Raw genomic sequence first — 11,142 nt, 5'->3', positions numbered from 1 at the left:
TCCAATGATGTTTTATGTTGTTATTAATGATTATTGATGGGTTTAGGAAAGAAATCTTCATGAACCCATGCCTTTACAAATTCTCTAAATTTGGCCTAAAGTGGGTGTATTGATTTTGTGTAATTGATGGACGATTATTGTGTAAATTGTTATGGGCTTGAAGGAATGATGTGAATGAGTTTTATGTGAAGCTATATGTGAAGGAATGATGTGAATGAGTTTTATGTGAAGCTATATGTGAAGGAATGATGTGAATGAGTTTTATGTGAAGCTATATGTGAAGGAATGATGTGAATGAGTTTTATGTGAAGCTATATGTGAAGGAATGATGTGAATGAGTTTTATGTGAAGCTATATGTGAAGGAATGATGTGAATGAGTTTTATGTGAAGCTATATGTGAAGGAATGATGTGAATGAGTTTTATGTGAAGCTATATGTGAAGGAATGATGTGAATGAGTTTTATGTGAAGCTATATGTGAAGGAATGATGTGAATGAGTTTTATGTGAAGCTATATGTGAAGGAATGATGTGAATGAGTTTTATGTGAAGCTATATGTGAAGGAATGATGTGAATGAGTTTTATGTGAAGCTATATGTGAAGGTATGATGTGAATGAGTTTATGTGATCTTGTGATGATCCTATGTAAAGTGGATAGCATTGTGAGTTAAAGTATGATTTCTCATGATGTATATATGAAATGATGTTGGATTATGAAGTATCCTTAAATGAAAATGTTGTGACTTGGTTGGTAGACTAAAGTGTCCCTCCTTGTTACTTAAAGTCTTGAATGCATGAATGTGTGAAATGGGCAAAACTAAGAAATGGTGCCCTTTCATAAGTCTAGCTTTCCTAAGTAAATGTAAAACCATGAAATCGGTAGACCTAATGGTGGTAGCCCTTCTCATGTGTGAAATGATGAACCTTGGATCGGTAGGCCTAAGGCACCCTTCTAGGGGGATTTAATGAGCTATCCTTATGAACCTTGATTGGCCATGACTAAGAAATGGGGCCTTTCTTGGGAAGAGGTACTATGAGTTGGTTGAACTAGAAAAGGAACCTTCTCTAAGTACATATGTGATTGAATACTCTATGGGAAACAAGGCTAGCACCGAGTGGATGTGGTTAGGAAGGTGGCCTAGTTGAGTATGAGATTAGGCACAATGAACTTCCTTGGACATCCCCTAAACCATGTGCCTACATGGGATGTGTCCTAGTTCTACCCTTGGCAAGTAGAACACCTTCCACGGTGTAGGGTTTTATGACACCGGATTCCATGTCTAGCTTGCATGGTCTATGTCGGTTAATGCCTATTCCCATCATGTGGGATGTGCACTCTAGTTATTGGATAGGTTCTACAACGTGTAGGTAGTAGTATGGGATGCTATCTACACATGGCACGAGTAGGCTTTGAAGATACTAAAGTGAGTTCCCTAAGTCTAACGACTATTATGTGAAAGTCCCCTTATGTGCTTGAATGTCTCCAAAATGGTTTCTTAAAGATTGTTGGTCTATTGATGTTATGTTGTAAATGAAATGTCCTTATCTAAGGTAATCTTGGGGAACACTTAAGTGTGCTTGAAGAGGTTGTATGGGCGGTCACTTCTTGTCTCACTCAAGTGTGTCTTAAGGTTATATTAGGTAGAGGTCTTATGGTTATGAAATGACATGTGTTCTTTTAAAGTTAAGCATGGATTGTATATGGACATATGTTGAGTATATGTATGGTTGGCTATGGTCTTATATGTTAATGTTGACTTGTATTATGTCTCTTATACTTGTAAAGGAAAGGTTTTATCAAATTGATACGAAAGCATTTATTTTTTGAAAATGTCCTTTTTGGCATGTTTTTGCATGGTCTCCATACTTAGTACTTAATTGTGCTAACCCCTTTCTTTCCCTTTTTGGACTAAAGTGTAGGGATTTGGAGATGATGACATGTCATGGCTATTTGATATGTTTCTAAGTGTTGAAGATGAAGACTTGGTGAGTCCTCATAGATTTGAGGACAACCCCCAATATGTTCTTTTATGTCTTTTTAGTATGTTGTTTAAGTTGTACGGGATTAGTCCCGAATTTTGTACTCTAAAGTATTAGATGGTTTGAGACATCATGTATAACGTCTAGAAAGTCTTCCGCTTGCTATTTTTTAATGAAATGTCTTCTTTGTAAAGAAAGATTTTAATTCCTTATGGTTTTTAGTGTCTATGAGATGAATGAATGCTAAGAGGCTTGTATTAGACCTCTTCGTGGTCGAGTACGCCGGTTACGATTAGGGGGTGCTCCCGAGTCGTGACAATTTCCCATCGATAGTCGACTAAGATCCTCTACCACCACATTCACTTTACTAAGATGATATAGGACTCTCATGTCGTAATCTTTCAATGACTCTAGCTATCTTTTTTGGCGAAGATTCAAATAATTTTGAGTGGACTCATACTTCAAGCTCTTGTAATTGGTAAACACATCTACATAAACACCATATAGGTAATGCCTACAAATCTTTAGAGCAAACACTATCGCCACTAACTCCAAATCATGCGTCGGGTGATTCTTTTCATGCACCTCAATTATCTTGAAGCATAAACAATGAATTTTCCAAGTTACATCAAAACACACCTAAGACCAATTCATGAAGCATCATAGTAAATCACAAAACCATCCGGTCCTTCCGATAATGTCAAAATAGGGGCTGAAGTGAGTCTATCTTTCAACTCTTTGAAACCTTCCACATGCTTTCGACCATAGCAATTTCACCTTCTTTTGAGTCAATGTCATCAAATGTGAAGAAATAGAGGAAAATTCTTCCACAGACCTTTTATAGTAATCGGTCAAACAAAAGAAACTCTGTATATCTGAAGTGGACAAAGGTATAGGATAATTCTTAACCGCCTCAACTTTCTTATGATCGACTTGAATACCGTCACTGGAGACAATATGGCCAAGGAAAGCAACATACCTCAACCAACATTCACATTTTCTAAACTTAGTATACAATTCACGATCCTTGAGAATTTGCAACACCATCCTCAAATGCTCAACATGCTCATCCCCACTCTGTGAGTAATCAAAATATCATTGATAAACACAATCACAAACATGTTAAGGTATTGCTTGAAGACACTATTTATCAAATCCATTAATGTCGCCGGGGCATTAGTCAAACAAAAAGACATCATCAAAAATTCATAATGACCATACTGAGTTTGAAAAACATCTACGGAATGTCACTCTCCTTCACCCTCAATTGGTGATAACCTGACCAAAGGTCAATCTTAGAGAACTAACTCACTCTTCGGAGTTGGTTAAACAAATCATCAATCCGCGGAATAGGATACATGTTCTTAATGGTAATCTTATTCAATTTCCCATAGTTAATACACATTTAGAGAAACCATCCTTCTTTTGAACAAACAACACTGGAATACCCCAGGGAAAGATACTCGACCTAATAAAACCTTTATCTAACAAATCCTTCAATTGATCATTTAACTTCATACGTTATGTTAGGGACATATGGTAAGGATAAATATGAATAAGCAGCGTATCTAGGAGAAGGTCAATATTGAAGTCTATTTCCCTTTTGGGAGAAATACTAAAAAGATCATCGAGAAACACTTACGGAAACTCATTGACAATCAGAACAAACACAATAGTAGGGTTTCAGAATATGTATTCCTTACCCGAATTAGATGATAAATGCAACCCTTAGAAATCACATTTCTAGTCTATAGGAAATATATGAACTGACCCTTAAGAACATAATTTCCCCATTCCCATGATATGATAGGTTCGTTTTGAACCCCGAATGTTATCAATCGGGTCCTACAATCTATGGAATCATATTATGTATGAAGCCAATTCATCCCAAGAATAACATTAAATCAAACATATCGAACTCGACAAGATCAACATGAGTGGCTCTATGAGAAACAGAAACACGGCAATTTCTATAAACTTTTTTAGCCACAATAGAATCACCAACAAGAGTAGAGATATGAAATGGATTAGAAAGGATTTCAGGACCAACATCAAACCTCATGGCCACATAAGGAGTAAAAAATGATAACATAGCATCCGGATCAAGTAAAACATAAACATCAAGGTGAAAAACTTTCAACATACCGGTCACCACATCCGGAGAACCCTCGTGATCCTATTGAGTCTGAAGATCATAGAATTTATTTTGCTTTGGAGCACCTAAACCAGAACCACTAGGTTAAGCTTGCCTACCATCTCTTCCCTTAGTAGCAAGGAACATAAAATCTCTCATCTTGTGACCACACTTTCCATAATTAAAGCAACCATTCATACCGGCCAAATAATTTTCATCGTGTTTCTTGCCACACCTTGTACAAGTAGTCATAGACGATCAACTACTATTTCCTCCTCAAGGTTTAGGGTTAGACACCATATCCTTGTTGAACTTAGGAGTCAGATCATTAGAACAATCTTGTCCACCGGACATAGAATGAGAAAAGTCACCAGCACCATTCCTTGCCTTCTTGGAATCTATTGCCCTTTTCTTGAGCTTTTCCTCTTCAAATTTTTGGGCATGTATCATAAAATAAGAGATATCCATATCTTTAATCAATATGGTGGTACGACATTCTTTGACAACCAAATTAGAAAATACCTGACATAAACTTACTCATTCTTTCCCTAGAGTTGGCAACCATAGTTAGAGCATACTTAGCCAATTGAGTGAACTTCAAAGCATACTATTTCACACTTATATTTCATTGACATAGATTAATGAATTCAAGCACCTTTGCTTCTCTCATATCAAGGGGAAAGAAATGATCAATAAATGCTCCTTTTAATTTCTCCTAATCAAGAGAAGCCGCATCAACAGTCCTCTCACATTTCCATTGTGCAAACAAAATTTAAGCAGCACCCTTGAGCTGATAAGCATCCAATTCCACCTTCTCCACCATATATGATCCCATAATTCCCACTATCTTATACACCTCATCAATTAACTCTTGAGGATCCTTATCCCTTTTCGATCCATGAAACTCCGAAGAATTCATCCTAGTAAAGTCCCTTGTGCTTGTCGCCGTCGTACCAACATTTGGGTTCAAGGGAGCAACGACTTCTCTATTAGCTTGGGTCTTCATAGCTTAAACCTACATTTGGAAAATGGCTCAGAATTTGGCATGAATTACTTGCTCGGCCAAAGGGTCAATCAGAACTTGAGGAACCTTGGGCTCCACATTATCACCCACATTCCTTCTTACATAAGCTCTTCAATGGCCATATCTTCAAAAGCATCGGAAAATATTTAGAAGAAGGCTCTTAAAAGAGCTAGACTCTATGACACGACTTTATAGTAACAAAAGAAGTGAAGTTTCCTAAACACTTTGTAGCATTATATTCATAAATGTAGCACATTTCACACTCATAAACAAGACTCTACTCAATGCAGCTTGTCAAACATCCTAGGACCTTTTCTAAAACCTTGTTCTCTAAACGCCAAGTTTGTCCCCATCTCAAAGTATACCCTAGGCATGACATGGCGTATCAGACCCCGAAAGGTCCTACATAAGCCACTTGACATATATACAACACAATATAAAAGAAAATACGAGAAAGTAGGCAATAAGTCTGATATCATAAAAGAGTTTAACATAAAAGCAGAAGTCTAATCACAGTTTTGACATGCCAATCTAACACATCAAAAGAGTAATTGAGAAATAATCCATACACCACATACAACATATGAAAATTGAAGACATAAGAAAAACATAGTAAAAGTGACACAGTCCTCAAAACATGAGGAGTCATCCAGTCTTCAATGATGGACCAATCAACTAGCCACGAATGGGAGGAGAAGAAGCGTCGAACCCTACATAATGAGACAATGTAGGCACAAGTATGCATTAGTACATGTAGGGGTCGTTTGGTACAAAGTAATATAACACATGAGTTAGTAATGCAGGGATTAATAATGCAGGGATTAGTAATGCAGGGGTTATTTTTATCAAGTGTTTGGTTCATTGCTTCCCACCTAATTTTGGGTTTGGGTTAAAACTTTTACAAAAGTTAACTACCAATTCTACCCTTGAATTGTTATAGAATTTTCTATTTTATTTAATTGAGCCGAGATAGATAACTATTGGAATTTTATTTTTTTCTTATTACTAAATTTTTAGAGCTCGAATTATCAAAATTCAATTGCTTTGAAGTAAAATAAGGTTATTACTTTGTTTTTTTTTTCCATAAATGGTGTGTTGCTATAATTACAGTGTCGTTCGAAAAAATTCAAGAATACTGAGGATGTTTTCTATTTTGGTTCCTTTTATGATACACGTTATAGTGTGTTATAGACAATCCATTATTTTATTTCTCAGCTTATCCTATTTACAACCCTAGTTATAAAAAAAAATAAAAAGAATAGATCAAATTAGAAATTAATTAGAAATTCCACTTTAACATTTGAGTCCTTTTTAATCTAAATAATTAATTTCTTCGTTGGGTCCATAATTTTATTACATACAAAATAATTTCTTTTGCCTTATTATCCTATATTTGAAGTTAAATTTAATTGAGTGATTTATTGATAGAAATATCTAAGTTGAGTGAGTTTATCGACATAAAATAAAGTTCAATGTGACATCAAATAATACCATGTATGTTGTACAACTAATCCATGGATTAGCTATGCATGGACCAAAATTCCTACCAAACATAGTACTAAGCATACATAATACATGGACTATTTCTCCTAATACTCCCTACCAAACGACCCCGTAATGTACCATGTATGAGGGATATGCATTAAAACATGAAACGTGATAATAAGGAGACATAAAGGAAAAAATTATATGCATGATCAAGCTAAAACAAACTCAAATCTTGATAAGCTAGTATCATAAATCATGAACATGGTCAATACATCTTAAAATCATAATGAAAGCTTCATAAAACCTTTGAAAGTAACTTGATTCATTTTGTGGGATATTTATTATTGACCAACATAGACCATGTGAGCTATAACATGGAATCCTAGCTACGTCTTGCTCTCACATAGAAAAGAGATGTCTTACTTGCCAAGGTAAGGACCATGAACTTCTAGCTTAGGTGGATCCACTAGCTATGTCTTTCTAAGACAATCCTATGGGGGCACGTAGTTAAGACAAGGAGATTGCTATTAGAGACCCGACCTCTACTAAGGAGAGAGTCTACATCTCAATGTCCTCTAGGTGCTAAGTAAAAATCCAAACAAAATAGTCATATTCATAAACATATCATCATACATGGAAAATACATTTAAGTCACTAATCTAAGCTTAAGTCATCATAAAGTAGATCCTTAAATCATGATTCATACATGTGTGACAAAACCTTTTACTAATCATGATTTCTTAATATGTGAGACAACCTTTCACCAATCACGATTTCTTAATATGTGAGAAAAAATTTCACAATATTCATTGATGTTTATCTCAAAATCAACCTTAGTTCATAAAACATTATTTTCATAAATCATGAATGACTTTCATAAATCATCATTCATAAGTTCATAGTTTTCTTTATAAACTCATATCTTCATAAAGTCATAGCTTCATAAATTCATATTCAGAATCATGAATAATGCATGGGTCCATATGAAGTCAATTGGAAAATATGTAATTGAATCAAATCATTCATAATAAGATTAAGATCAAACAATTGGATCATAACAAATATGACTCGTGCAGAATTGGATGAAACCCTAATCAATTTTGATGAAATTGAATTGGAAATGGAGATCTTTTAGGACCCAATGGATGAATAGAATGCATTGGTGAATTCTCACATACGTTGATGATCAAAGCCCACAAGCAATAGAGAAATATGAGACATGAAGCTTGAATCCTAGATTTCTTCCTTGAACTTGAGAGGGAATTGGAGAGGATGAACTTGGATGGGATTTGGAATTTGAGAGACTAAGAGGGTTTGGGTAGATTTAGGAATATAAAGGTAGTTATAGGACTTAGAATTAGGGTCAAAACGACATAGTATAGGTATTAAATTCATAGGAAAAGACTCAAATACCTTTCAAAAATAACTGCTAGACAGACCTACAGTTCGGACCTACGGTTCGTAGAAGTTTCTATGGCCCGTACTGGTCAATCGTAGAACCAACTTGAGAAATCCAAAATTCATTTAATTCCCACGAAACCATTTTTACAAATCGTCATCAGTCTACGATCCATAGAACCCAAGTTCAAGACTGATTTTACTAAGTCTGAATCCCTTCTACGATACCCTTTCTACGACCTGTAAAAGCTACTGCGACTCGTTAAATCCTTTCGTAGGTCTGAGGTCTTAAATCAAATCTCTGAATACTTTTGTGAAAGCCTTCCACGACTCATCCAAGTTCATATGGTTTGTCTTGGCAAGTCGTAGGTCAAACTTTAGAAATTTGAAATTCCAAAAACCCAACTCCAGGTCTACGACTTCTTTCCTATGACCCGTAAGTCATCCTACAGCCTATAGATAGGACTCGTAGAACCCTCTTCAATGAAATTTTCTACACTTTTTTTCCAACTTGACTTTTCAATATTCGAGGTGTTACACATTCAAGCCCAGCCTGAGATCAACTCACTTTTCAAGTAACCCGGACCATGTTGGGATCCAACATGCAACAATTACTGCATGCAATAATAAATCAGGTTCACTCATGGAACCATAAACACATACTTGGTCCCTCACGGAATCTAAACCGAATTGTTAGTGTTAGCAATGTGGTACCTAAGCCAACTAACAATCACAAACAATCATGCACAATCACATAGCACAATGAACAAGACCACTTGAAAGTCACAATAATAAGTTCATTGCATGAGATTACCTACATGATATCATACCATATGTCTCCCTACCATGCATTGCACAAAACATAGTACAAAGCAGTAGGCATGAGTGCATACTTAAGTCGAAAGCGTACAAACATCACCTACAAGGAACTCAGAACTAGCGAACCACCCTTATTCATTACCTCATATCCGCTCTAACAGCACATATCAATAATATCTAACCCTCCAAACTCTTTGTCCGCAAGCCTATACATGTCATCTCCAACATCTATAAGATGTCGTGAAGTAAAAGTAGGTCTAACTACTCAATTAAAAGAAGCTTAGCCTACTTGGGCGCCAAGCAATAACTGATTAACGTTGTCCATGAATTTGCTCCCCAGAAGCAACCTTTGGTGAATGAGCATTGGAATTCCGTAGACTTTCACCTCCCTTGCATGGTAATTCTCCCTCCTTCATTGCTCCCTTGCCCCGGCTTCCTTTGGAGGGTTTTCGGAAAACACTTTGTCTATTTACTCCTTCCAAATGTGGAAGGAAAATAAAAGATGACACAATAGTTAGGTTGATGAAATTCGTCGTCCCGCTATAGAGGCGCTTAGACAGCTATAGCGGCCCCACCATAGTGAGAAGGCTTCCCTTATGGCGGGCTGACGTCAGTCCAACCCGAAAAATTAATTTTTAGCCAAAAAATCATCGTGTGCTCAAATTTTAAAAATTTTTGCACTACACTATCAGAATTTTGGGACTGTACGAGGTGTCCTTTAGTAACAACCGATCAGATTGTTACAAAATCGTACACTAACGACTTCTAAAGTGAAATCATTTTAGCAAAAAACATTTAAAATTGAAGGATGAGATATCTAATGAATGACCTTAGTCCAACACTATGCAATGTGATTCAAGTTTCAATTAATATGTATCTTTATGTTCATTTAGTCAAGTGTTATAATGTAATATCATATCTTCGGCATTATAAAATCTAACATGTTTGAATGTAATGAAGCAAAAAAAAAAAACAAGATAGTAAGTATTTAATTAAATACACAATTAACCCCTATAATATATGTTTGTTATTTACTAAAAAGGGAACAACACATTTGTAGATGGATACCTAAATAATAAAACGACAAACAACACATTAATTGTTTTATAAATAAACCCAATAACAAACTAGCAATATCAACTATTGAGGTCACTTGGCCAACGGGTCCTGATATAGCATGTTTTCAAGCAAATAAAACACCTCTTATCCATGCAAATAGGGACAATAATAATTTCATACATAATTATATTTTTATCCTACTCTCCTTAAGTATTCTCATAATTAGTGTTTGCAAGTAAGCAAATAAGAGAAGGTGGATTATGTGTCATCTCCTAGGAAAAAAATAATTTATTGAACATTTATTTGAAAAGCTTGCAATCACAGTACATGCAAACATAGTTAGTTATTCGACTCAATATCGCGAATAGTAAAATAACTAATGATGTGAGAGGATGACATTATGATAAACTCTCCACTTTCATATGAATATTTTTTCCTCAAACAGTGACTTAATGAATATTTTTTCCTTTACCTGCATATGCAAATGTCAAAATCTCAAAGACCTCATTATCTCTTTGTAATTTATTATATTAGTGTGAATCTAGGCCCTTATCCAATATTCATCGAACTTCTTTTAAGATGGGGCGATCAATACTCATTTTTATCAGCTTTGCCACAAGGATGCCTCTTCCAACAAAAGTGTTAGTTTGTTGCGACCTACTTTTTTTCAACAACTATGCAAAAATGTAAAGTGTCTAAAAGTATATTAGGAACAAAATTTATATGGAAAACTCCTTGCTCAAAGAAAGTAAAAAAACACATACAATAAAGTGAAAATTTCTAATATGACATATATTATACTAATATTTTCGAGTTATAGTAGTAGATTTAGACTTTCAAGTTATAACATTAAAAATTTCAGGTTGTAACAGATTATTAAAAAAAAAGTTATTTTTAATAATTAAAAACATTTGATTTGAAAAGAATAAAAAGATAAAAAAAAAATTAAAATAAAACGTTTCTGAAGGAAAAAATGAAAAAAACTGAAATACGGGTGACAATTAAATTTGAATTAATTTAAGATAATTATTAATTAGCATGAATTAAGGAATTTCAAACTAATTAAGAATATTCAGTTTCCTTAATTCACTCCAATTTGTTAAAATTAATTTAAAAATCTGATTTTATCCATTTTTCTTTCACGTTTCTCTCTCTTCGATTTTCTTCCAGAAATTGTCACTGGCGACAAATTGATTTTTTTTTTTGGTTTGAAAAAACCTGTTTTTTTTTTGATAAACAA

Source organism: Solanum tuberosum, unplaced genomic scaffold (assembly GCF_000226075.1).
Source record: "Solanum tuberosum cultivar DM 1-3 516 R44 unplaced genomic scaffold, SolTub_3.0 scf00169, whole genome shotgun sequence".
Taxonomy (NCBI): Eukaryota; Viridiplantae; Streptophyta; class Magnoliopsida; order Solanales; family Solanaceae; genus Solanum; species Solanum tuberosum.
The sequence above is the reverse complement of the archived record's forward strand: the minus strand, read 5'-3'. Positions refer to the sequence as shown.